Below are 22,159 nucleotides of genomic sequence, written 5' to 3'. Positions count from 1 at the left end.
TGACCGTGTGGCCTAATGGATAAGGCGTCGGACTTCGGATCCGAAGATTGCAGGTTCGAGTCCTGTCACGGTCGTGTTTTTCCAGTTCTGAGAAACAAACATACCGTTTTAATGTAGCAATTGTGCAGTACGAAACCGTCTGAATGTTGCTGTTGACCATTTTGTGCTTGAAGATGGTCTTGAGCTTGAAACACACACAAGAAGACCGGTGTTAACTAGCGAAATGGTCGGCAGAGTGCCCTCACCGCGAGGTTTGACTGGCACTTGCACATCTAAAACAACGTCGGAAAGTAACTCGTTCGGCTTTTGAGTCACGTCAAGTATGTGTGTTAATTTTGACGCCGCTAGCTCTGCAGATTGTCATGCAATTCCTTTACCTCTCAGAAATGATTATGAAATAAAAGTGAAGTACGTGACGAGTGTCGTTAGGAAAACATTAGGCAGCATGGAGAGATTCTGTATGGGACCAACCAACCCAAACGAGTACTGTGTGATCTGCTACCCAAGAGGTACCCAACGAGGCAGCACGGCTAGCTCAGTCGGTAGAGCATGAGACTCTTAATCACAGGGTCGTGGGTTCGAGCCCTTCGCTGGGCGGAACGGAATTTTTCTCCACTGCAGATGTAAATTACCGATTTTCTGATTAACGTGATGTAATGGAAATAGCAACTTTAAAATTTGCCTACGTCTCAATCAGTCGCAAGAAAACTGTATTTGAAGGTGAAGGTGATTTTGTAGACATGTGTGAAAGTCATGTTCTGAAGTGCAGGTGATTTTGTTTGGAGAGAACATCGGCTACGTGTCAGATGTGTATCCAAGCAGTAATGGGTCGCCATAGCTGCAAATATTAGTGAAAAATATGAAGTGTTGTCAGCTGAAGTCTGAAGATTCAGACGACCGTACGGACGAAGTACGCAAAAGTTCCGCTAGGCCGCGCCTCTTTAGCTCAGTGGTAGAGCACTGGTCTAGTAAACCAGGAGTCGTGAGTTCCATCCTCACAGGAGGAAGACGAATTTTGGAAATCAGTTGCGCGTCATGGCCGTATAGCAAACAGTATCTGTGATGGCGAACAATTAGCGAGAGGCGTTTTATTAAGAATTACTCTCAGATGTGATTAAGGCGAATGGCGCTGATAAAGCATTTGCCAAAGCGGTACGGCATAAGGTGGGACGAGGCATTCTGAATTACATTTTATAGATGTATTTCTCACAAATCTATGAGCCTCCCGCGGTCGTCGTCTTCGTCGTCGTCGTCGTCGTCGTCGTCGTCGTCGCCGCCGCCGCTTCTGCAGAATTAGCAAATGGCCATCGTACAAATGCGGCGAGGGACACCCTGCCATCGATTCCGATTGCGCAAAGTGTGTGGTCTTGTTTTCCTGTCTATGTTTGGTCGGTCTCGTAAGAGGTTGAATGTAACGAATGGGTGGGAAAGAGTAAGGGGCAGCGGCTGTGTGGAACGAAAACACAATTCCTCAGGGGGTGTGAGCGTTTCGAGATGAATCGTATATAAGTTATACTTGGTCGTCAGTGACCGTGTGGCCTAATGGATAAGGCGTCGGACTTCGGATCCGAAGATTGCAGGTTCGAATCCTGTCACGGTCGTGTTTTTCCAGTTCTGAGAAACAAACATACCGTTTTAATGTAGCAATTGTGCAGTACGAAACCGTCTGAATGTTGCTGTTGACCATTTTGTGCTTGAAGATGGTCTTGAGCTTGAAACACACACAAGAAGACCGGTGTTAACTAGCGAAATGGTCGGCAGAGTGCCCTCACCGCGAGGTTTGACTGGCACTTGCACATCTAAAACAACGTCGGAAAGTAACTCGTTCGGCTTTTGAGTCACGTCAAGTATGTGTGTTAATTTTGACGCCGCTAGCTCTGCAGATTGTCATGCAATTCCTTTACCTCTCAGAAATGATTATGAAATAAAAGTGAAGTACATGACGAGTGTCGTTAGGAAAACATTAGGCAGCATGGAGAGATTCTGTATGGGACCAACCAACCCAAACGAGTACTGTGTGATCTGCTACCCAAGAGGTACCCAACGAGGCAGCACGGCTAGCTCAGTCGGTAGAGCATGAGACTCTTAATCACAGGGTCGTGGGTTCGAGCCCTTCGCTGGGCGGAACGGAATTTTTCTCCACTGCAGATGTAAATTACCGATTTTCTGATTAACGTGATGTAATGGAAATAGCAACTTTAAAATTTGCCTACGTCTCAATCAGTCGCAAGAAAACTGTATTTGAAGGTGAAGGTGATTTTGTAGACATGTGTGAAAGTCATGTTCTGAAGTGCAGGTGATTTTGTTTGGAGAGAACATCGGCTACGTGTCAGATGTGTATCCAAGCAGTAATGGGTCGCCATAGCTGCAAATATTAGTGAAAAATATGAAGTGTTGTCAGCTGAAGTCTGAAGATTCAGACGACCGTACGGACGAAGTACGCAAAAGTTCCGCTAGGCCGCGCCTCTTTAGCTCAGTGGTAGAGCACTGGTCTAGTAAACCAGGAGTCGTGAGTTCCATCCTCACAGGAGGAAGACGAATTTTGGAAATCAGTTGCGCGTCATGGCCGTATAGCAAACAGTATCTGTGATGGCGAACAATTAGCGAGAGGCGTTTTATTAAGAATTACTCTCAGATGTGATTAAGGCGAATGGCGCTGATAAAGCATTTGCCAAAGCGGTACGGCATAAGGTGGGACGAGGCATTCTGAATTACATTTTATAGATGTATTTCTCACAAATCTATGAGCCTCCCGCGGTCGTCGTCTTCGTCGTCGTCGTCGTCGTCGCCGCCGCCGCTTCTGCAGAATTAGCAAATGGCCATCGTACAAATGCGGCGAGGGACACCCTGCCATCGATTCCGATTGCGCAAAGTGTGTGGTCTTGTTTTCCTGTCTATGTTTGGTCGGTCTCGTAAGAGGTTGAATGTAACGAATGGGTGGGAAAGAGTAAGGGGCAGCGGCTGTGTGGAACGAAAACACAATTCCTCAGGGGGTGTGAGCGTTTCGAGATGAATCGTATATAAGTTATACTTGGTCGTCAGTGACCGTGTGGCCTAATGGATAAGGCGTCGGACTTCGGATCCGAAGATTGCAGGTTCGAATCCTGTCACGGTCGTGTTTTTCCAGTTCTGAGAAACAAACATACCGTTTTAATGTAGCAATTGTGCAGTACGAAACCGTCTGAATGTTGCTGTTGACCATTTTGTGCTTGAAGATGGTCTTGAGCTTGAAACACACACAAGAAGACCGGTGTTAACTAGCGAAATGGTCGGCAGAGTGCCCTCACCGCGAGGTTTGACTGGCACTTGCACATCTAAAACAACGTCGGAAAGTAACTCGTTCGGCTTTTGAGTCACGTCAAGTATGTGTGTTAATTTTGACGCCGCTAGCTCTGCAGATTGTCATGCAATTCCTTTACCTCTCAGAAATGATTATGAAATAAAAGTGAAGTACGTGACGAGTGTCGTTAGGAAAACATTAGGCAGCATGGAGAGATTCTGTATGGGACCAACCAACCCAAACGAGTACTGTGTGATCTGCTACCCAGGAGGTACCCAACGAGGCAGCACGGCTAGCTCAGTCGGTAGAGCATGAGACTCTTAATCACAGGGTCGTGGGTTCGAGCCCTTCGCTGGGCGGAACGGAATTTTTCTCCACTGCAGATGTAAATTACCGATTTTCTGATTAACGTGATGTAATGGAAATAGCAACTTTAAAATTTGCCTACGTCTCAATCAGTCGCAAGAAAACTGTATTTGAAGGTGAAGGTGATTTTGTAGACATGTGTGAAAGTCATGTTCTGAAGTGCAGGTGATTTTGTTTGGAGAGAACATCGGCTACGTGTCAGATGTGTATCCAAGCAGTAATGGGTCGCCATAGCTGCAAATATTAGTGAAAAATATGAAGTGTTGTCTGCTGAAGTCTGAAGATTCAGACGACCGTACGGACGAAGTACGCAAAAGTTCCGCTAGGCCGCGCCTCTTTAGCTCAGTGGTAGAGCACTGGTCTAGTAAACCAGGAGTCGTGAGTTCCATCCTCACAGGAGGAAGACGAATTTTGGAAATCAGTTGCGCGTCATGGCCGTATAGCAAACAGTATCTGTGATGGCGAACAATTAGCGAGAGGCGTTTTATTAAGAATTACTCTCAGATGTGATTAAGGCGAATGGCGCTGATAAAGCATTTGCCAAAGCGGTACGGCATAAGGTGGGACGAGGCATTCTGAATTACATTTTATAGATGTATTTCTCACAAATCTCTGAGCCTCCCGCGGTCGTCGTCTTCGTCGTCGTCGTCGTCGTCGTCGTCGTCGCCACCGCCACCGCCGCTTCTGCAGAATTAGCAAATGGCCATCGTACAAATGCGGCGAGGGACACCCTGCCATCGATTCCGATTGCGCAAAGTGTGTGGTCTTGTTTTCCTGTCTATGTTTGGTCGGTCTCGTAAGAGGTTGAATGTAACGAATGGGTGGGAAAGAGTAAGGGGCAGCGGCTGTGTGGAACGAAAACACAATTCCTCAGGGGGTGTGAGCGTTTCGAGATGAATCGTATATAAGTTATACTTGGTCGTCAGTGACCGTGTGGCCTAATGGATAAGGCGTCGGACTTCGGATCCGAAGATTGCAGGTTCGAATCCTGTCACGGTCGTGTTTTTCCAGTTCTGAGAAACAAACATACCGTTTTAATGTAGCAATTGTGCAGTACGAAACCGTCTGAATGTTGCTGTTGACCATTTTGTGCTTGAAGATGGTCTTGAGCTTGAAACACACACAAGAAGACCGGTGTTAACTAGCGAAATGGTCGGCAGAGTGCCCTCACCGCGAGGTTTGACTGGCACTTGCACATCTAAAACAACGTCGGAAAGTAACTCGTTCGGCTTTTGAGTCACGTCAAGTATGTGTGTTAATTTTGACGCCGCTAGCTCTGCAGATTGTCATGCAATTCCTTTACCTCTCAGAAATGATTATGAAATAAAAGTGAAGTACGTGACGAGTGTCGTTAGGAAAACATTAGGCAGCATGGAGAGATTCTGTATGGGACCAACCAACCCAAACGAGTACTGTGTGCTCTGCTACCCAGGAGGTACCCAACGAGGCAGCACGGCTAGCTCAGTCGGTAGAGCATGAGACTCTTAATCACAGGGTCGTGGGTTCGAGCCCTTCGCTGGGCGGAACGGAATTTTTCTCCACTGCAGATGTAAATTACCGATTTTCTGATTAACGTGATGTAATGGAAATAGCAACTTTAAAATTTGCCTACGTCTCAATCAGTCGCAAGAAAACTGTATTTGAAGGTGAAGGTGATTTTGTAGACATGTGTGAAAGTCATGTTCTGAAGTGCAGGTGATTTTGTTTGGAGAGAACATCGGCTACGTGTCAGATGTGTATCCAAGCAGTAATGGGTCGCCATAGCTGCAAATATTAGTGAAAAATATGAAGTGTTGTCTGCTGAAGTCTGAAGATTCAGACGACCGTACGGACGAAGTACGCAAAAGTTCCGCTAGGCCGCGCCTCTTTAGCTCAGTGGTAGAGCACTGGTCTAGTAAACCAGGAGTCGTGAGTTCCATCCTCACAGGAGGAAGACGAATTTTGGAAATCAGTTGCGCGTCATGGCCGTATAGCAAACAGTATCTGTGATGGCGAACAATTAGCGAGAGGCGTTTTATTAAGAATTACTCTCAGATGTGATTAAGGCGAATGGCGCTGATAAAGCATTTGCCAAAGCGGTACGGCATAAGGTGGGACGAGGCATTCTGAATTACATTTTATAGATGTATTTCTCACAAATCTCTGAGCCTCCCGCGGTCGTCGTCTTCGTCGTCGTCGTCGTCGTCGTCGTCGTCGCCACCGCCACCGCCGCTTCTGCAGAATTAGCAAATGGCCATCGTACAAATGCGGCGAGGGACACCCTGCCATCGATTCCGATTGCGCAAAGTGTGTGGTCTTGTTTTCCTGTCTATGTTTGGTCGGTCTCGTAAGAGGTTGAATGTAACGAATGGGTGGGAAAGAGTAAGGGGCAGCGGCTGTGTGGAACGAAAACACAATTCCTCAGGGGGTGTGAGCGTTTCGAGATGAATCGTATATAAGTTATACTTGGTCGTCAGTGACCGTGTGGCCTAATGGATAAGGCGTCGGACTTCGGATCCGAAGATTGCAGGTTCGAATCCTGTCACGGTCGTGTTTTTCCAGTTCTGAGAAACAAACATACCGTTTTAATGTAGCAATTGTGCAGTACGAAACCGTCTGAATGTTGCTGTTGACCATTTTGTGCTTGAAGATGGTCTTGAGCTTGAAACACACACAAGAAGACCGGTGTTAACTAGCGAAATGGTCGGCAGAGTGCCCTCACCGCGAGGTTTGACTGGCACTTGCACATCTAAAACAACGTCGGAAAGTAACTCGTTCGGCTTTTGAGTCACGTCAAGTATGTGTGTTAATTTTGACGCCGCTAGCTCTGCAGATTGTCATGCAATTCCTTTACCTCTCAGAAATGATTATGAAATAAAAGTGAAGTACGTGACGAGTGTCGTTAGGAAAACATTAGGCAGCATGGAGAGATTCTGTATGGGACCAACCAACCCAAACGAGTACTGTGTGCTCTGCTACCCAGGAGGTACCCAACGAGGCAGCACGGCTAGCTCAGTCGGTAGAGCATGAGACTCTTAATCACAGGGTCGTGGGTTCGAGCCCTTCGCTGGGCGGAACGGAATTTTTCTCCACTGCAGATGTAAATTACCGATTTTCTGATTAACGTGATGTAATGGAAATAGCAACTTTAAAATTTGCCTACGTCTCAATCAGTCGCAAGAAAACTGTATTTGAAGGTGAAGGTGATTTTGTAGACATGTGTGAAAGTCATGTTCTGAAGTGCAGGTGATTTTGTTTGGAGAGAACATCGGCTACGTGTCAGATGTGTATCCAAGCAGTAATGGGTCGCCATAGCTGCAAATATTAGTGAAAAATATGAAGTGTTGTCAGCTGAAGTCTGAAGATTCAGACGACCGTACGGACGAAGTACGCAAAAGTTCCGCTAGGCCGCGCCTCTTTAGCTCAGTGGTAGAGCACTGGTCTAGTAAACCAGGAGTCGTGAGTTCCATCCTCACAGGAGGAAGACGAATTTTGGAAATCAGTTGCGCGTCATGGCCGTGTAGCAAACAGTATCTGTGATGGCGAACAATTAGCGAGAGGCGTTTTATTAAGAATTACTCTCAGATGTGATTAAGGCGAATGGCGCTGATAAAGCATTTGCCAAAGCGGTACGGCATAAGGTGGGACGAGGCATTCTGAATTACATTTTATAGATGTATTTCTCACAAATCTCTGAGCCTCCCGCGGTCGTCGTCTTCGTCGTCGTCGTCGTCGTCGCCGCCGCCGCTTCTGCAGAATTAGCAAATGGCCATCGTAGCAAATGCGGCGAGGGACACCCTGCCATCGATTCCGATTGCGCAAAGTGTGTGGTCTTGTTTTCCTGTCTATGTTTGGTCGGTCTCGTAAGAGGTTGAATGTAACGAATGGGTGGGAAAGAGTAAGGGGCAGCGGCTGTGTGGAACGAAAACACAATTCCTCAGGGGGTGTGAGCGTTTCGAGATGAATCGTATATAAGTTATACTTGGTCGTCAGTGACCGTGTTGCCTAATGGATAAGGCGTCGGACTTCGGATCCGAAGATTGCAGGTTCGAATCCTGTCACGGTCGTGTTTTTCCAGTTCTGAGAAACAAACATACCGTTTTAATGTAGCAATTGTGCAGTACGAAACCGTCTGAATGTTGCTGTTGACCATTTTGTGCTTGAAGATGGTCTTGAGCTTGAAACACACACAAGAAGACCGGTGTTAACTAGCGAAATATTCGGCAGAGTGCCCTCACCGCGAGGTTTGACTGGCACTTGCACATCTAAAACAACGTCGGAAAGTAACTCGTTCGGCTTTTGAGTCACGTCAAGTATGTGTGTTAATTTTGACGCCGCTAGCTCTGCAGATTGTCATGCAATTCCTTTACCTCTCAGAAATGATTATGAAATAAAAGTGAAGTACGTGACGAGTGTCGTTAGGAAAACATTAGGCAGCATGGAGAGATTCTGTATGGGACCAACCAACCCAAACGAGTACTGTGTGATCTGCTACCCAGGAGGTACCCAACGAGGCAGCACGGCTAGCTCAGTCGGTAGAGCATGAGACTCTTAATCACAGGGTCGTGGGTTCGAGCCCTTCGCTGGGCGGAACGGAATTTTTCTCCACTGCAGATGTAAATTACCGATTTTCTGATTAACGTGATGTAATGGAAATAGCAACTTTAAAATTTGCCTACGTCTCAATCAGTCGCAAGAAAACTGTATTTGAAGGTGAAGGTGATTTTGTAGACATGTGTGAAAGTCATGTTCTGAAGTGCAGGTGATTTTGTTTGGAGAGAACATCGGCTACGTGTCAGATGTGTATCCAAGCAGTAATGGGTCGCCATAGCTGCAAATATTAGTGAAAAATATGAAGTGTTGTCAGCTGAAGTCTGAAGATTCAGACGACCGTACGGACGAAGTACGCAAAAGTTCCGCTAGGCCGCGCCTCTTTAGCTCAGTGGTAGAGCACTGGTCTAGTAAACCAGGAGTCGTGAGTTCCATCCTCACAGGAGGAAGACGAATTTTGGAAATCAGTTGCGCGTCATGGCCGTATAGCAAACAGTATCTGTGATGGCGAACAATTAGCGAGAGGCGTTTTATTAAGAATTACTCTCAGATGTGATTAAGGCGAATGGCGCTGATAAAGCATTTGCCAAAGCGGTACAGCATAAGGTGGGACGAGGCATTCTGAATTACATTTTATAGATGTATTTCTCACAAATCTCTGAGCCTCCCGCGGTCGTCGTCTTCGTCGTCGTCGTCGTCGTCGCCACCGCCACCGCCGCTTCTGCAGAATTAGCAAATGGCCATCGTAGCAAATGCGGCGAGGGACACACTGCCATCGATTCCGATTGCGCAAAGTGTGTGGTCTTGTTTTCCTGTCTTTGTTTGGTCGGTCTCGTAAGAGGTTGAATGTAACGAATGGGTGGGAAAGAGTAAGGGGCAGCGGCTGTGTGGAACGAAAACACAATTCCTCAGGGGGTGTGAGCGTTTCGAGATGAATCGTATATAAGTTATACTTGGTCGTCAGTGACCGGGTGGTCTAATGGATAAGGCGTCGGACTTCGGATCCGAAGATTGCAGTTGCGAATCCTGTCACGGTCGTGTTTTTCCAGTTCTGAGATACAAACATACCGTTTTAATGTAGCAATTGTGCAGTACGAAACCGTCTGAATGTTGCTGTTGACCATTTTGTGCTTGAAGATGGTCTTGAGCTTGAAACACACACAAGAAGACCGGTGTTAACTAGCGAAATGGTCGGCAGAGTGCCCTCACCGCGAGGTTTGACTGGCACTTGCACATCTAAAACAACGTCGGAAAGTAACTCGTTCGGCTTTTGAGTCACGTCAAGTATGTGTGTTAATTTTGACGCCGCTAGCTCTGCAGATTGTCATGCAATTCCTTTACCTCTCAGAAATGATTATGAAATAAAAGTGAAGTACGTGACGAGTGTCGTTAGGAAAACATTAGGCAGCATGGAGAGATTCTGTATGGGACCAACCAACCCAAACGAGTACTGTGTGATCTGCTACCCAGGAGGTACCCAACGAGGCAGCACGGCTAGCTCGGTCGGTAGAGCATGAGACTCTTAATCACAGGGTCGTGGGTTCGAGCCCTTCGCTGGGCGGAACGGAATTTTTCTCCACTGCAGATGTAAATTACCGATTTTCTGATTAACGTAATGTAATGGAAACAGCAACTTTAAAATTTGCCTACGTCTCAATCAGTCGCAAGAAAACTGTATTTGAAGGTGAAGGTGATTTTGTAGACATGTGTGAAAGTCATGTTCTGAAGTGCAGGTGATTTTGTTTGGAGAGAACATCGGCTACGTGTCAGATGTGTATCCAAGCAGTAATGGGTCGCCATAGCTGCAAATATTAGTGAAAAATATGAAGTGTTGTCAGCTGAAGTCTGAAGATTCAGACGACCGTACGGACGAAGTACGCAAAAGTTCCGCTAGGCCGCGCCTCTTTAGCTCAGTGGTAGAGCACTGGTCTAGTAAACCAGGAGTCGTGAGTTCCATCCTCACAGGAGGAAGACGAATTTTGGAAATCAGTTGCGCGTCATGGCCGTATAGCAAACAGTATCTGTGATGGCGAACAATTAGCGAGAGGCGTTTTATTAAGAATTACTCTCAGATGTGATTAAGGCGAATGGCGCTGATAAAGCATTTGCCAAAGCGGTACGGCATAAGGTGGGACGAGGCATTCTGAATTACATTTTATAGATGTATTTCTCACAAATCTCTGAGCCTCCCGCGGTCGTCGTCTTCGTCGTCGTCGTCGTCGTCGTCGTCGCCGCCGCCGCTTCTGCAGAATTAGCAAATGGCCATCGTAGCAAATGCGGCGAGGGACACCCTGCCATCGATTCCGATTGCGCAAAGTGTGTGGTCTTGTTTTCCTGTCTATGTTTGGTCGGTCTCGTAAGAGGTTGAATGTAACGAATGGGTGGGAAAGAGTAAGGGGCAGCGGCTGTGTGGAACGAAAACACAATTCCTCAGGGGGTGTGAGCGTTTCGAGATGAATCGTATATAAGTTATACTTGGTCGTCAGTGACCGTGTGGCCTAATGGATAAGGCGTCGGACTTCGGATCCGAAGATTGCAGGTTCGAGTCCGGTCACGGTCGTGTTTTTCCAGTTCTGAGAAACAAACATACCGTTTTAATGTAGCAATTGTGCAGTACGAAACCGTCTGAATGTTGCTGTTGACCATTTTGTGCTTGAAGATGGTCTTGAGCTTGAAACACACACAAGAAGACCGGTGTTAACTAGCGAAATGGTCGGCAGAGTGCCCTCACCGCGAGGTTTGACTGGCACTTGCACATCTAAAACAACGTCGGAAAGTAACTCGTTCGGCTTTTGAGTCACGTCAAGTATGTGTGTTAATTTTGACGCCGCTAGCTCTGCAGATTGTCATGCAATTCCTTTACCTCTCAGAAATGATTATGAAATAAAGGTGAAGTACGTGACGAGTGTCGTTAGGAAAACATTAGGCAGCATGGAGAGATTCTGTATGGGACCAACCAACCCAAACGAGTACTGTGTGATCTGCTACCCAGGAGGTACCCAACGAGGCAGCACGGCTAGCTCGGTCGGTAGAGCATGAGACTCTTAATCACAGGGTCGTGGGTTCGAGCCCTTCGCTGGGCGGAACGGAATTTTTCGCCACTGCAGATGTAAATTACCGATTTTCTGATTAACGTGATGTAATGGAAATAGCAACTTTAAAATTTGCCTACGTCTCAATCAGTCGCAAGAAAACTGTATTTGAAGGTGAAGGTGATTTTGTAGACATGTGTGAAAGTCATGTTCTGAAGTGCAGGTGATTTTGTTTGGAGAGAACATCGGCTACGTGTCAGATGTGTATCCAAGCAGTAATGGGTCGCCATAGCTGCAAATATTAGTGAAAAATATGAAGTGTTGTCAGCTGAAGTCTGAAGATTCAGACGACCGTACGGACGAAGTACGCAAAAGTTCCGCTAGGCCGCGCCTCTTTAGCTCAGTGGTAGAGCACTGGTCTAGTAAACCAGGAGTCGTGAGTTCCATCCTCACAGGAGGAAGACGAATTTTGGAAATCAGTTGCGCGTCATGGCCGTATAGCAAACAGTATCTGTGATGGCGAACAATTAGCGAGAGGCGTTTTATTAAGAATTACTCTCAGATGTGATTAAGGCGAATGGCGCTGATAAAGCATTTGCCAAAGCGGTACGGCATAAGGTGGGACGAGGCATTCTGAATTACATTTTATAGATGTATTTCTCACAAATCTCTGAGCCTCCCGCGGTCGTCGTCTTCGTCGTCGTCGTCGTCGTCGCCGCCGCCGCTTCTGCAGAATTAGCAAATGGCCATCGTAGCAAATGCGGCGAGGGACACCCTGCCATCGATTCCGATTGCGCAAAGTGTGTGGTCTTGTTTTCCTGTCTATGTTTGGTCGGTCTCGTAAGAGGTTGAATGTAACGAATGGGTGGGAAAGAGTAAGGGGCAGCGGCTGTGTGGAACGAAAACACAATTCCTCAGGGGGTGTGAGCGTTTCGAGATGAATCGTATATAAGTTATACTTGGTCGTCAGTGACCGTGTGGCCTAATGGATAAGGCGTCGGACTTCGGATCCGAAGATTGCAGGTTCGAGTCCGGTCACGGTCGTGTTTTTCCAGTTCTGAGAAACAAACATACCGTTTTAATGTAGCAATTGTGCAGTACGAAACCGTCTGAATGTTGCTGTTGACCATTTTGTGCTTGAAGATGGTCTAGAGCTTGAAACACACACAAGAAGACCGGTGTTAACTAGCGAAATGGTCGGCAGAGTGCCCTCACCGCGAGGTTTGACTGGCACTTGCACATCTAAAACAACGTCGGAAAGTAACTCGTTCGGCTTTTGAGTCACGTCAAGTATGTGTGTTAATTTTGACGCCGCTAGCTCTGCAGATTGTCATGCAATTCCTTTGCCTCTCAGAAATGATTATGAAATAAAGGTGAAGTACGTGACGAGTGTCGTTAGGAAAACATTAGGCAGCATGGAGAGATTCTGTATGGGACCAACCAACCCAAACGAGTACTCTGTGATCTGCTACCCAGGAGGTACCCAACGAGGCAGCACGGCTAGCTCAGTCGGTAGAGCATGAGACTCTTAATCACAGGGTCGTGGGTTCGAGCCCTTCGCTGGGCGGAACGGAATTTTTCTCCACTGCAGATGTAAATTACCGATTTTCTGATTAACGTGATGTAATGGAAATAGCAACTTTAAAATTTGCCTACGTCTCAATCAGTCGCAAGAAAACTGTATTTGAAGGTGAAGGTGATTTTGTAGACATGTGTGAAAGTCATGTTCTGAAGTGCAGGTGATTTTGTTTGGAGAGAACATCGGCTACGTGTCAGATGTGTATCCAAGCAGTAATGGGTCGCCATAGCTGCAAATATTAGTGAAAAATATGAAGTGTTGTCAGCTGAAGTCTGAAGATTCAGACGACCGTACGGACGAAGTACGCAAAAGTTCCGCTAGGCCGCGCCTCTTTAGCTCAGTGGTAGAGCACTGGTCTAGTAAACCAGGAGTCGTGAGTTCCATCCTCACAGGAGGAAGACGAATTTTGGAAATCAGTTGCGCGTCATGGCCGTATAGCAAACAGTATCTGTGATGGCGAACAATTAGCGAGAGGCGTTTTATTAAGAATTACTCTCAGATGTGATTAAGGCGAATGGCGCTGATAAAGCATTTGCCAAAGCGGTACGGCATAAGGTGGGACGAGGCATTCTGAATTACATTTTATAGATGTATTTCTCACAAATCTCTGAGCCTCCCGCGGTCGTCGTCTTCGTCGTCGTCGTCGTCGTCGCCGCCGCCGCTTCTGCAGAATTAGCAAATGGCCATCGTAGCAAATGCGGCGAGGGACACCCTGCCATCGATTCCGATTGCGCAAAGTGTGTGGTCTTGTTTTCCTGTCTATGTTTGGTCGGTCTCGTAAGAGGTTGAATGTAACGAATGGGTGGGAAAGAGTAAGGGGCAGCGGCTGTGTGGAACGAAAACACAATTCCTCAGGGGGTGTGAGCGTTTCGAGATGAATCGTATATAAGTTATACTTGGTCGTCAGTGACCGTGTGGCCTAATGGATAAGGCGTCGGACTTCGGATCCGAAGATTGCAGGTTCGAGTCCGGTCACGGTCGTGTTTTTCCAGTTCTGAGAAACAAACATACCGTTTTAATGTAGCAATTGTGCAGTACGAAACCGTCTGAATGTTGCTGTTGACCATTTTGTGCTTGAAGATGGTCTTGAGCTTGAAACACACACAAGAAGACCGGTGTTAACTAGCGAAATGGTCGGCAGAGTGCCCTCACCGCGAGGTTTGACTGGCACTTGCACATCTAAAACAACGTCGGAAAGTAACTCGTTCGGCTTTTGAGTCACGTCAAGTATGTGTGTTAATTTTGACGCCGCTAGCTCTGCAGATTGTCATGCAATTCCTTTGCCTCTCAGAAATGATTATGAAATAAAGGTGAAGTACGTGACGAGTGTCGTTAGGAAAACATTAGGCAGCATGGAGAGATTCTGTATGGGACCAACCAACCCAAACGAGTACTCTGTAATCTGCTACCCAGGAGGTACCCAACGAGGCAGCACGGCTAGCTCAGTCGGTAGAGCATGAGACTCTTAATCACAGGGTCGTGGGTTCGAGCCCTTCGCTGGGCGGAACGGAATTTTTCTCCACTGCAGATGTAAATTACCGATTTTCTGATTAACGTGATGTAATGGAAATAGCAACTTTAAAATTTGCCTACGTCTCAATCAGTCGCAAGAAAACTGTATTTGAAGGTGAAGGTGATTTTGTAGACATGTGTGAAAGTCATGTTCTGAAGTGCAGGTGATTTTGTTTGGAGAGAACATCGGCTACGTGTCAGATGTGTATCCAAGCAGTAATGGGTCGCCATAGCTGCAAATATTAGTGAAAAATATGAAGTGTTGTCAGCTGAAGTCTGAAGATTCAGACGACCGTACGGACGAAGTACGCAAAAGTTCCGCTAGGCCGCGCCTCTTTAGCTCAGTGGTAGAGCACTGGTCTAGTAAACCAGGAGTCGTGAGTTCCATCCTCACAGGAGGAAGACGAATTTTGGAAATCAGTTGCGCGTCATGGCCGTATAGCAAACAGTATCTGTGATGGCGAACAATTAGCGAGAGGCGTTTTATTAAGAATTACTCTCAGATGTGATTAAGGCGAATGGCGCTGATAAAGCATTTGCCAAAGCGGTACGGCATAAGGTGGGACGAGGCATTCTGAATTACATTTTATAGATGTATTTCTCACAAATCTCTGAGCCTCCCGCGGTCGTCGTCTTCGTCGTCGTCGTCGTCGTCGTCGCCGCCGCCGCTTCTGCAGAATTAGCAAATGGCCATCGTAGCAAATGCGGCGAGGGACACCCTGCCATCGATTCCGATTGCGCAAAGTGTGTGGTCTTGTTTTCCTGTCTATGTTTGGTCGGTCTCGTAAGAGGTTGAATGTAACGAATGGGTGGGAAAGAGTAAGGGGCAGCGGCTGTGTGGAACGAAAACACAATTCCTCAGGGGGTGTGAGCGTTTCGAGATGAATCGTATATAAGTTATACTTGGTCGTCAGTGACCGTGTGGCCTAATGGATAAGGCGTCGGACTTCGGATCCGAAGATTGCAGGTTCGAGTCCGGTCACGGTCGTGTTTTTCCAGTTCTGAGAAACAAACATACCGTTTTAATGTAGCAATTGTGCAGTACGAAACCGTCTGAATGTTGCTGTTGACCATTTTGTGCTTGAAGATGGTCTTGAGCTTGAAACACACACAAGAAGACCGGTGTTAACTAGCGAAATGGTCGGCAGAGTGCCCTCACCGCGAGGTTTGACTGGCACTTGCACATCTAAAACAACGTCGGAAAGTAACTCGTTCGGCTTTTGAGTCACGTCAAGTATGTGTGTTAATTTTGACGCCGCTAGCTCTGCAGATTGTCATGCAATTCCTTTGCCTCTCAGAAATGATTATGAAATAAAGGTGAAGTACGTGACGAGTGTCGTTAGGAAAACATTAGGCAGCATGGAGAGATTCTGTATGGGACCAACCAACCCAAACGAGTACTCTGTGATCTGCTACCCAGGAGGTACCCAACGAGGCAGCACGGCTAGCTCAGTCGGTAGAGCATGAGACTCTTAATCACAGGGTCGTGGGTTCGAGCCCTTCGCTGGGCGGAACGGAATTTTTCTCCACTGCAGATGTAAATTACCGATTTTCTGATTAACGTGATGTAATGGAAATAGCAACTTTAAAATTTGCCTACGTCTAAATCAGTCGCAAGAAAACTGTATTTGAAGGTGAAGGTGATTTTGTAGACATGTGTGAAAGTCATGTTCTGAAGTGCAGGTGATTTTGTTTGGAGAGAACATCGGCTACGTGTCAGATGTGTATCCAAGCAGTAATGGGTCGCCATAGCTGCAAATATTAGTGAAAAATATGAAGTGTTGTCAGCTGAAGTCTGAAGATTCAGACGACCGTACGGACGAAGTACGCAAAAGTTCCGCTAGGCCGCGCCTCTTTAGCTCAGTGGTAGAGCACTGGTCTAGTAAACCAGGAGTCGTGAGTTCCATCCTCACAGGAGGAAGACGAATTTTGGAAATCAGTTGCGCGTCATGGCCGTATAGCAAACAGTATCTGTGATGGCGAACAATTAGCGAGAGGCGTTTTATTAAGAATTACTCTCAGATGTGATTAAGGCGAATGGCGCTGATAAAGCATTTGCCAAAGCGGTACGGCATAAGGTGGGACGAGGCATTCTGAATTACATTTTATAGATGTATTTCTCACAAATCTCTGAGCCTCCCGCGGTCGTCGTCTTCGTCGTCGTCGTCGTCGTCGTCGCCGCCGCCGCTTCTGCAGAATTAGCAAATGGCCATCGTAGCAAATGCGGCGAGGGACACCCTGCCATCGATTCCGATTGCGCAAAGTGTGTGGTCTTGTTTTCCTGTCTATGTTTGGTCGGTCTCGTAAGAGGTTGAATGTAACGAATGGGTGGGAAAGAGTAAGGGGCAGCGGCTGTGTGGAACGAAAACACAATTCCTCAGGGGGTGTGAGCGTTTCGAGATGAATCGTATATAAGTTATACTTGGTCGTCAGTGACCGTGTGGCCTAATGGATAAGGCGTCGGACTTCGGATCCGAAGATTGCAGGTTCGAGTCCGGTCACGGTCGTGTTTTTCCAGTTCTGAGAAACAAACATACCGTTTTAATGTAGCAATTGTGCAGTACGAAACCGTCTGAATGTTGCTGTTGACCATTTTGTGCTTGAAGATGGTCTTGAGCTTGAAACACACACAAGAAGACCGGTGTTAACTAGCGAAATGGTCGGCAGAGTGCCCTCACCGCGAGGTTTGACTGGCACTTGCACATCTAAAACAACGTCGGAAAGTAACTCGTTCGGCTTTTGAGTCACGTCAAGTATGTGTGTTAATTTTGACGCCGCTAGCTCTGCAGATTGTCATGCAATTCCTTTACCTCTCAGAAATGATTATGAAATAAAGGTGAAGTACGTGACGAGTGTCGTTAGGAAAACATTAGGCAGCATGGAGAGATTCTGTATGGGACCAACCAACCCAAACGAGTACTCTGTGATCTGCTACCCAGGAGGTACCCAAAGAGGCAGCACGGCTAGCTCAGTCGGTAGAGCATGAGACTCTTAATCACAGGGTCGTGGGTTCGAGCCCTTCGCTGGGCGGAACGGAATTTTTCTCCACTGCAGATGTAAATTACCGATTTTCTGATTAACGTGATGTAATGGAAATAGCAACTTTAAAATTTGCCTACGTCTCAATCAGTCGCAAGAAAACTGTATTTGAAGGTGAAGGTGATTTTGTAGACATGTGTGAAAGTCATGTTCTGAAGTGCAGGTGATTTTGTTTGGAGAGAACATCGGCTACGTGTCAGATGTGTATCCAAGCAGTAATGAGTCGCCATAGCTGCAAATATTAGTGAAAAATATGAAGTGGTGTCAGCTGAAGTCTGAAGATTCAAACGACCGTACGGACGAAGTACGCAAAAGTTCCGCTAGGCCGCGCCTCTTTAGCTCAGTGGTAGAGCACTGGTCTAGTAAACCAGGAGTCGTGAGTTCCATCCTCACAGGAGGAAGACGAATTTTGGAAATCAGTTGCGCGTCATGGCCGTATAGCAAACAGTATCTGTGATGGCGAACAATTAGCGAGAGGCGTTTTATTAAGAATTACTCTCAGATGTGATTAAGGCGAATGGCGCTGATAAAGCATTTGCCAAAGCGGTACGGCATAAGGTGGGACGAGGCATTCTGAATTACATTTTATAGATGTATTTCTCACAAATCTCTGAGCCTCCCGCGGTCGTCGTCTTCGTCGTCGTCGTCGTCGTCGTCGTTGCCGCCGCCGCTTCTGCAGAATTAGCAAAGGGCCATCGTAGCAAATGCGGCGAGGGACACCCTGCCATCGATTCCGATTGCGCAAAGTGTGTGGTCTTGTTTTCCTGTCTATGTTTGGTCGGTCTCGTAAGAGGTTGAATGTAACGAATGGGTGGGAAAGAGTAAGGGGCAGCGGCTGTGTGGAACGAAAACACAATTCCTCAGGGGGTGTGAGCGTTTCGAGATGAATCGTATATAAGTTATACTTGGTCGTCAGTGACCGTGTGGCCTAATGGATAAGGCGTCGGACTTCGGATCCGAAGATTGCATGTTCGAATCCTGTCACGGTCGTGTTTTTCCAGTTCTGAGAAACAAACATACCGTTTTAATGTAGCAATTGTGCAGTACGAAACCGTCTGAATGTTGCTGTTGACCATTTTGTGCTTGAAGATGGTCTTGAGCTTGAAACACACACAAGAAGACCGGTGTTAACTAGCGAAATGGTCGGCAGAGTGCCCTCACCGGGAGGTTTGACTGGCACTTGCACATCTAAAACAACGTCGGAAAGTAACACGTTCGGCTTTTGAGTCACGTCAAGTATGTGTGTTAATTTTGACGCCGCTAGCTCTGCAGATTGTCATGCAATTCCTTTACCTCTCAGAAATGATTATGAAATAAAAGTGAAGTACGTGACGAGTGTCGTTAGGAAAACATTAGGCAGCATGGAGAGATTCTGTATGGGACCAACCAACCCAAACGAGTACTGTGTGATCTGCTACCCAGGAGGTACCCAACGAGGCAGCACGGCTAGCTCAGTCGGTAGAGCATGAGACTCTTAATCACAGGGTTGTGGGTTCGAGCCCTTCGCTGGGCGGAACGGAATTTTTCTCCACTGCAGATGTAAATTACCGATTTTCTGATTAACGTGATGTAATGGAAATAGCAACTTTAAAATTTGCCTACGTCTCAATCAGTCGCAAGAAAACTGTATTTGAAGGTGAAGGTGATTTTGTAGACATGTGTGAAAGTCATGTTCTGAAGTGCAGGTGATTTTGTTTGGAGAGAACATCGGCTACGTGTCAGATGTGTATCCAAGCAGTAATGGGTCGCCATAGCTGCAAATATTAGTGAAAAATAAGAAGTGTTGTCAGCTGAAGTCTGAAGATTCAGACGACCGTACGGACGAAGTACGCAAAAGTTCCGCTAGGCCGCGCCTCTTTAGCTCAGTGGTAGAGCACTGGTCTAGTAAACCAGGAGTCGTGAGTTCCATCCTCACAGGAGGAAGACGAATTTTGGAAATCAGTTGCGCGTCATGGCCGTATAGCAAACAGTATCTGTGATGGCGAACAATTAGCGAGAGGCGTTTTATTAAGAATTACTCTCAGATGTGATTAAGGCGAATGACGCTGATAAAGCATTTGCTTAAGCGGTACGGCATAAGGTGGGACGACGCATTCTGAATTACATTTTATAGATGTATTTCTCACAAATCTCTGAGCCTCCCGCGGTCGTCGTCTTCGTCGTCGTCGTCGTCGTCGCCGCCGCCGCTTCTGCAGAATTAGCAAATGGCCATCGTAGCAAATGCGGCGAGGGACACCCTGCCATCGATTCCGATTGCGCAAAGTGTGTGGTCTTGTTTTCCTGTCTATGTTTGGTCGGTCTCGTAAGAGGTTGAATGTAACGAATGGGTGGGAAAGAGTAAGGGGCAGCGGCTGTGTGGAACGAAAACACAATTCCTCAGGGGGTGTGAGCGTTTCGAGATGAATCGTATATAAGTTATACTTGGTCGTCAGTGACCGTGTGGCCTAATGGATAAGGCGTCGGACTTCGGATCCGAAGATTGCAGGTTCGAATCCTGTCACGGTCGTGTTTTTCCAGTTCTGAGAAACAAACATACCGTTTTAATGTAGCAATTGTGCAGTACGAAAGCGTCTGAATGTTGCTGTTGACCATTTTGTGCTTGAAGATGGTCTTGAGCTTGAAACACACACAAGAAGACCGGTGTTAACTAGCGAAATGGTCGGCAGAGTGCCCTCATCGCGAGGTTTGACTGGCACTTGCACATCTAAAACAACGTCGGAAAGTAACTCGTTCGGCTTTTGAGTCACGTCAAGTATGTGTGTTAATTTTGACGCCGCTAGCTCTGCAGATTGTCATGCAATTCCTTTACCTCTCAGAAATGATTATGAAATAAAAGTGAAGTACGTGACGAGTGTCGTTAGGAAAACATTAGGCAGCATGGAGAGATTCTGTATGGGACCAACCAACCCAAACGAGTACTCTGTGATCTGCTACCCAGGAGGTACCCAAAGAGGCAGCACGGCTAGCTCAGTCGGTAGAGCATGAGACTCTTAATCACAGGGTCGTGGGTTCGAGCCCTTCGCTGGGCGGAACGGAATTTTTCTCCACTGCAGATGTAAATTACCGATTTTCTGATTAACGTGATGTAATGGAAATAGCAACTTTAAAATTTGCCTACGTCTCAATCAGTCGCAAGAAAACTGTATTTGAAGGTGAAGGTGATTTTGTAGACATGTGTGAAAGTCATGTTCTGAAGTGCAGGTGATTTTGTTTGGAGAGAACATCGGCTACGTGTCAGATGTGTATCCAAGCAGTAATGAGTCGCCATAGCTGCAAATATTAGTGAAAAATATGAAGTGGTGTCAGCTGAAGTCTGAAGATTCAAACGACCGTACGGACGAAGTACGCAAAAGTTCCGCTAGGCCGCGCCTCTTTAGCTCAGTGGTAGAGCACTGGTCTAGTAAACCAGGAGTCGTGAGTTCCATCCTCACAGGAGGAAGACGAATTTTGGAAATCAGTTGCGCGTCATGGCCGTATAGCAAACAGTATCTGTGATGGCGAACAATTAGCGAGAGGCGTTTTATTAAGAATTACTCTCAGATGTGATTAAGGCGAATGGCGCTGATAAAGCATTTGCCAAAGCGGTACGGCATAAGGTGGGACGAGGCATTCTGAATTACATTTTATAGATGTATTTCTCACAAATCTCTGAGCCTCCCGCGGTCGTCGTCTTCGTCGTCGTCGTCGTCGTCGTCGTTGCCGCCGCCGCTTCTGCAGAATTAGCAAAGGGCCATCGTAGCAAATGCGGCGAGGGACACCCTGCCATCGATTCCGATTGCGCAAAGTGTGTGGTCTTGTTTTCCTGTCTATGTTTGGTCGGTCTCGTAAGAGGTTGAATGTAACGAATGGGTGGGAAAGAGTAAGGGGCAGCGGCTGTGTGGAACGAAAACACAATTCCTCAGGGGGTGTGAGCGTTTCGAGATGAATCGTATATAAGTTATACTTGGTCGTCAGTGACCGTGTGGCCTAATGGATAAGGCGTCGGACTTCGGATCCGAAGATTGCATGTTCGAGTCCTGTCACGGTCGTGTTTTTCCAGTTCTGAGAAACAAACATACCGTTTTAATGTAGCAATTGTGCAGTACGAAACCGTCTGAATGTTGCTGTTGACCATTTTGTGCTTGAAGATGGTCTTGAGCTTGAAACACACACAAGAAGACCGGTGTTAACTAGCGAAATGGTCGGCAGAGTGCCCTCACCGGGAGGTTTGACTGGCACTTGCACATCTAAAACAACGTCGGAAAGTAACACGTTCGGCTTTTGAGTCACGTCAAGTATGTGTGTTAATTTTGACGCCGCTAGCTCTGCAGATTGTCATGCAATTCCTTTACCTCTCAGAAATGATTATGAAATAAAAGTGAAGTACGTGACGAGTGTCGTTAGGAAAACATTAGGCAGCATGGAGAGATTCTGTATGGGACCAACCAACCCAAACGAGTACTGTGTGATCTGCTACCCAGGAGGTACCCAACGAGGCAGCACGGCTAGCTCAGTCGGTAGAGCATGAGACTCTTAATCACAGGGTTGTGGGTTCGAGCCCTTCGCTGGGCGGAACGGAATTTTTCTCCACTGCAGATGTAAATTACCGATTTTCTGATTAACGTGATGTAATGGAAATAGCAACTTTAAAATTTGCCTACGTCTCAATCAGTCGCAAGAAAACTGTATTTGAAGGTGAAGGTGATTTTGTAGACATGTGTGAAAGTCATGTTCTGAAGTGCAGGTGATTTTGTTTGGAGAGAACATCGGCTACGTGTCAGATGTGTATCCAAGCAGTAATGGGTCGCCATAGCTGCAAATATTAGTGAAAAATAAGAAGTG

General features: G+C 46.8%; 41 non-coding genes across 41 annotated transcripts; all 41 read left to right on the top strand.

Annotated features, from left to right (window-relative positions):
- The first annotated feature begins 1 nt into the window (after window position 1).
- Window positions 2–74, top strand: Trnar-ucg (transfer RNA arginine (anticodon UCG)). The gene has a single exon. It is a non-coding gene; the product is annotated as a tRNA-Arg (tRNA).
- A 450-nt stretch (window positions 75–524) lies between these two features.
- Window positions 525–597, top strand: Trnak-cuu (transfer RNA lysine (anticodon CUU)). The gene has a single exon. It is a non-coding gene; the product is annotated as a tRNA-Lys (tRNA).
- A 338-nt stretch (window positions 598–935) lies between these two features.
- On the top strand, window positions 936–1,007 carry Trnat-agu (transfer RNA threonine (anticodon AGU)). Its single transcript has one exon. It is a non-coding gene; the product is annotated as a tRNA-Thr (tRNA).
- Window positions 1,008–1,528: 521 nt separating this feature from the next.
- Trnar-ucg (transfer RNA arginine (anticodon UCG)) lies at window positions 1,529–1,601 on the top strand. The gene has a single exon. It is a non-coding gene; the product is annotated as a tRNA-Arg (tRNA).
- A 450-nt stretch (window positions 1,602–2,051) lies between these two features.
- Window positions 2,052–2,124, top strand: Trnak-cuu (transfer RNA lysine (anticodon CUU)). Its single transcript has one exon. It is a non-coding gene; the product is annotated as a tRNA-Lys (tRNA).
- A 338-nt stretch (window positions 2,125–2,462) lies between these two features.
- On the top strand, window positions 2,463–2,534 carry Trnat-agu (transfer RNA threonine (anticodon AGU)). The gene has a single exon. It is a non-coding gene; the product is annotated as a tRNA-Thr (tRNA).
- Window positions 2,535–3,043: 509 nt separating this feature from the next.
- Trnar-ucg (transfer RNA arginine (anticodon UCG)) lies at window positions 3,044–3,116 on the top strand. Its single transcript has one exon. It is a non-coding gene; the product is annotated as a tRNA-Arg (tRNA).
- A 450-nt stretch (window positions 3,117–3,566) lies between these two features.
- Trnak-cuu (transfer RNA lysine (anticodon CUU)) lies at window positions 3,567–3,639 on the top strand. The gene has a single exon. It is a non-coding gene; the product is annotated as a tRNA-Lys (tRNA).
- A 338-nt stretch (window positions 3,640–3,977) lies between these two features.
- On the top strand, window positions 3,978–4,049 carry Trnat-agu (transfer RNA threonine (anticodon AGU)). Its single transcript has one exon. It is a non-coding gene; the product is annotated as a tRNA-Thr (tRNA).
- A 524-nt stretch (window positions 4,050–4,573) lies between these two features.
- Window positions 4,574–4,646, top strand: Trnar-ucg (transfer RNA arginine (anticodon UCG)). The gene has a single exon. It is a non-coding gene; the product is annotated as a tRNA-Arg (tRNA).
- A 450-nt stretch (window positions 4,647–5,096) lies between these two features.
- Window positions 5,097–5,169, top strand: Trnak-cuu (transfer RNA lysine (anticodon CUU)). Its single transcript has one exon. It is a non-coding gene; the product is annotated as a tRNA-Lys (tRNA).
- A 338-nt stretch (window positions 5,170–5,507) lies between these two features.
- Trnat-agu (transfer RNA threonine (anticodon AGU)) lies at window positions 5,508–5,579 on the top strand. Its single transcript has one exon. It is a non-coding gene; the product is annotated as a tRNA-Thr (tRNA).
- A 524-nt stretch (window positions 5,580–6,103) lies between these two features.
- On the top strand, window positions 6,104–6,176 carry Trnar-ucg (transfer RNA arginine (anticodon UCG)). Its single transcript has one exon. It is a non-coding gene; the product is annotated as a tRNA-Arg (tRNA).
- A 450-nt stretch (window positions 6,177–6,626) lies between these two features.
- On the top strand, window positions 6,627–6,699 carry Trnak-cuu (transfer RNA lysine (anticodon CUU)). Its single transcript has one exon. It is a non-coding gene; the product is annotated as a tRNA-Lys (tRNA).
- Window positions 6,700–7,037: 338 nt separating this feature from the next.
- Window positions 7,038–7,109, top strand: Trnat-agu (transfer RNA threonine (anticodon AGU)). The gene has a single exon. It is a non-coding gene; the product is annotated as a tRNA-Thr (tRNA).
- Window positions 7,110–7,619: 510 nt separating this feature from the next.
- Trnar-ucg (transfer RNA arginine (anticodon UCG)) lies at window positions 7,620–7,692 on the top strand. The gene has a single exon. It is a non-coding gene; the product is annotated as a tRNA-Arg (tRNA).
- Window positions 7,693–8,142: 450 nt separating this feature from the next.
- Window positions 8,143–8,215, top strand: Trnak-cuu (transfer RNA lysine (anticodon CUU)). Its single transcript has one exon. It is a non-coding gene; the product is annotated as a tRNA-Lys (tRNA).
- Window positions 8,216–8,553: 338 nt separating this feature from the next.
- Window positions 8,554–8,625, top strand: Trnat-agu (transfer RNA threonine (anticodon AGU)). Its single transcript has one exon. It is a non-coding gene; the product is annotated as a tRNA-Thr (tRNA).
- Window positions 8,626–10,075: 1,450 nt separating this feature from the next.
- Window positions 10,076–10,147, top strand: Trnat-agu (transfer RNA threonine (anticodon AGU)). The gene has a single exon. It is a non-coding gene; the product is annotated as a tRNA-Thr (tRNA).
- Window positions 10,148–10,663: 516 nt separating this feature from the next.
- Window positions 10,664–10,736, top strand: Trnar-ucg (transfer RNA arginine (anticodon UCG)). Its single transcript has one exon. It is a non-coding gene; the product is annotated as a tRNA-Arg (tRNA).
- Window positions 10,737–11,597: 861 nt separating this feature from the next.
- On the top strand, window positions 11,598–11,669 carry Trnat-agu (transfer RNA threonine (anticodon AGU)). The gene has a single exon. It is a non-coding gene; the product is annotated as a tRNA-Thr (tRNA).
- A 510-nt stretch (window positions 11,670–12,179) lies between these two features.
- Trnar-ucg (transfer RNA arginine (anticodon UCG)) lies at window positions 12,180–12,252 on the top strand. Its single transcript has one exon. It is a non-coding gene; the product is annotated as a tRNA-Arg (tRNA).
- A 450-nt stretch (window positions 12,253–12,702) lies between these two features.
- On the top strand, window positions 12,703–12,775 carry Trnak-cuu (transfer RNA lysine (anticodon CUU)). Its single transcript has one exon. It is a non-coding gene; the product is annotated as a tRNA-Lys (tRNA).
- A 338-nt stretch (window positions 12,776–13,113) lies between these two features.
- Window positions 13,114–13,185, top strand: Trnat-agu (transfer RNA threonine (anticodon AGU)). Its single transcript has one exon. It is a non-coding gene; the product is annotated as a tRNA-Thr (tRNA).
- A 510-nt stretch (window positions 13,186–13,695) lies between these two features.
- Trnar-ucg (transfer RNA arginine (anticodon UCG)) lies at window positions 13,696–13,768 on the top strand. The gene has a single exon. It is a non-coding gene; the product is annotated as a tRNA-Arg (tRNA).
- Window positions 13,769–14,218: 450 nt separating this feature from the next.
- Trnak-cuu (transfer RNA lysine (anticodon CUU)) lies at window positions 14,219–14,291 on the top strand. Its single transcript has one exon. It is a non-coding gene; the product is annotated as a tRNA-Lys (tRNA).
- A 338-nt stretch (window positions 14,292–14,629) lies between these two features.
- Trnat-agu (transfer RNA threonine (anticodon AGU)) lies at window positions 14,630–14,701 on the top strand. Its single transcript has one exon. It is a non-coding gene; the product is annotated as a tRNA-Thr (tRNA).
- Window positions 14,702–15,214: 513 nt separating this feature from the next.
- Window positions 15,215–15,287, top strand: Trnar-ucg (transfer RNA arginine (anticodon UCG)). The gene has a single exon. It is a non-coding gene; the product is annotated as a tRNA-Arg (tRNA).
- Window positions 15,288–15,737: 450 nt separating this feature from the next.
- Trnak-cuu (transfer RNA lysine (anticodon CUU)) lies at window positions 15,738–15,810 on the top strand. Its single transcript has one exon. It is a non-coding gene; the product is annotated as a tRNA-Lys (tRNA).
- A 338-nt stretch (window positions 15,811–16,148) lies between these two features.
- On the top strand, window positions 16,149–16,220 carry Trnat-agu (transfer RNA threonine (anticodon AGU)). The gene has a single exon. It is a non-coding gene; the product is annotated as a tRNA-Thr (tRNA).
- Window positions 16,221–16,733: 513 nt separating this feature from the next.
- Trnar-ucg (transfer RNA arginine (anticodon UCG)) lies at window positions 16,734–16,806 on the top strand. Its single transcript has one exon. It is a non-coding gene; the product is annotated as a tRNA-Arg (tRNA).
- Window positions 16,807–17,256: 450 nt separating this feature from the next.
- On the top strand, window positions 17,257–17,329 carry Trnak-cuu (transfer RNA lysine (anticodon CUU)). The gene has a single exon. It is a non-coding gene; the product is annotated as a tRNA-Lys (tRNA).
- A 338-nt stretch (window positions 17,330–17,667) lies between these two features.
- On the top strand, window positions 17,668–17,739 carry Trnat-agu (transfer RNA threonine (anticodon AGU)). Its single transcript has one exon. It is a non-coding gene; the product is annotated as a tRNA-Thr (tRNA).
- Window positions 17,740–18,255: 516 nt separating this feature from the next.
- Window positions 18,256–18,328, top strand: Trnar-ucg (transfer RNA arginine (anticodon UCG)). Its single transcript has one exon. It is a non-coding gene; the product is annotated as a tRNA-Arg (tRNA).
- A 450-nt stretch (window positions 18,329–18,778) lies between these two features.
- Trnak-cuu (transfer RNA lysine (anticodon CUU)) lies at window positions 18,779–18,851 on the top strand. The gene has a single exon. It is a non-coding gene; the product is annotated as a tRNA-Lys (tRNA).
- A 338-nt stretch (window positions 18,852–19,189) lies between these two features.
- On the top strand, window positions 19,190–19,261 carry Trnat-agu (transfer RNA threonine (anticodon AGU)). Its single transcript has one exon. It is a non-coding gene; the product is annotated as a tRNA-Thr (tRNA).
- A 510-nt stretch (window positions 19,262–19,771) lies between these two features.
- Window positions 19,772–19,844, top strand: Trnar-ucg (transfer RNA arginine (anticodon UCG)). The gene has a single exon. It is a non-coding gene; the product is annotated as a tRNA-Arg (tRNA).
- A 450-nt stretch (window positions 19,845–20,294) lies between these two features.
- On the top strand, window positions 20,295–20,367 carry Trnak-cuu (transfer RNA lysine (anticodon CUU)). The gene has a single exon. It is a non-coding gene; the product is annotated as a tRNA-Lys (tRNA).
- Window positions 20,368–20,705: 338 nt separating this feature from the next.
- Trnat-agu (transfer RNA threonine (anticodon AGU)) lies at window positions 20,706–20,777 on the top strand. Its single transcript has one exon. It is a non-coding gene; the product is annotated as a tRNA-Thr (tRNA).
- Window positions 20,778–21,293: 516 nt separating this feature from the next.
- Window positions 21,294–21,366, top strand: Trnar-ucg (transfer RNA arginine (anticodon UCG)). The gene has a single exon. It is a non-coding gene; the product is annotated as a tRNA-Arg (tRNA).
- A 450-nt stretch (window positions 21,367–21,816) lies between these two features.
- Trnak-cuu (transfer RNA lysine (anticodon CUU)) lies at window positions 21,817–21,889 on the top strand. Its single transcript has one exon. It is a non-coding gene; the product is annotated as a tRNA-Lys (tRNA).
- The last annotated feature ends 270 nt before the right edge of the window (window positions 21,890–22,159 follow it).

This window comes from Schistocerca gregaria, chromosome 3 (assembly GCF_023897955.1).
Source record: "Schistocerca gregaria isolate iqSchGreg1 chromosome 3, iqSchGreg1.2, whole genome shotgun sequence".
Taxonomy (NCBI): Eukaryota; Metazoa; Arthropoda; class Insecta; order Orthoptera; family Acrididae; genus Schistocerca; species Schistocerca gregaria.
This window is presented reverse-complemented; position numbering and strand designations above follow the sequence as displayed.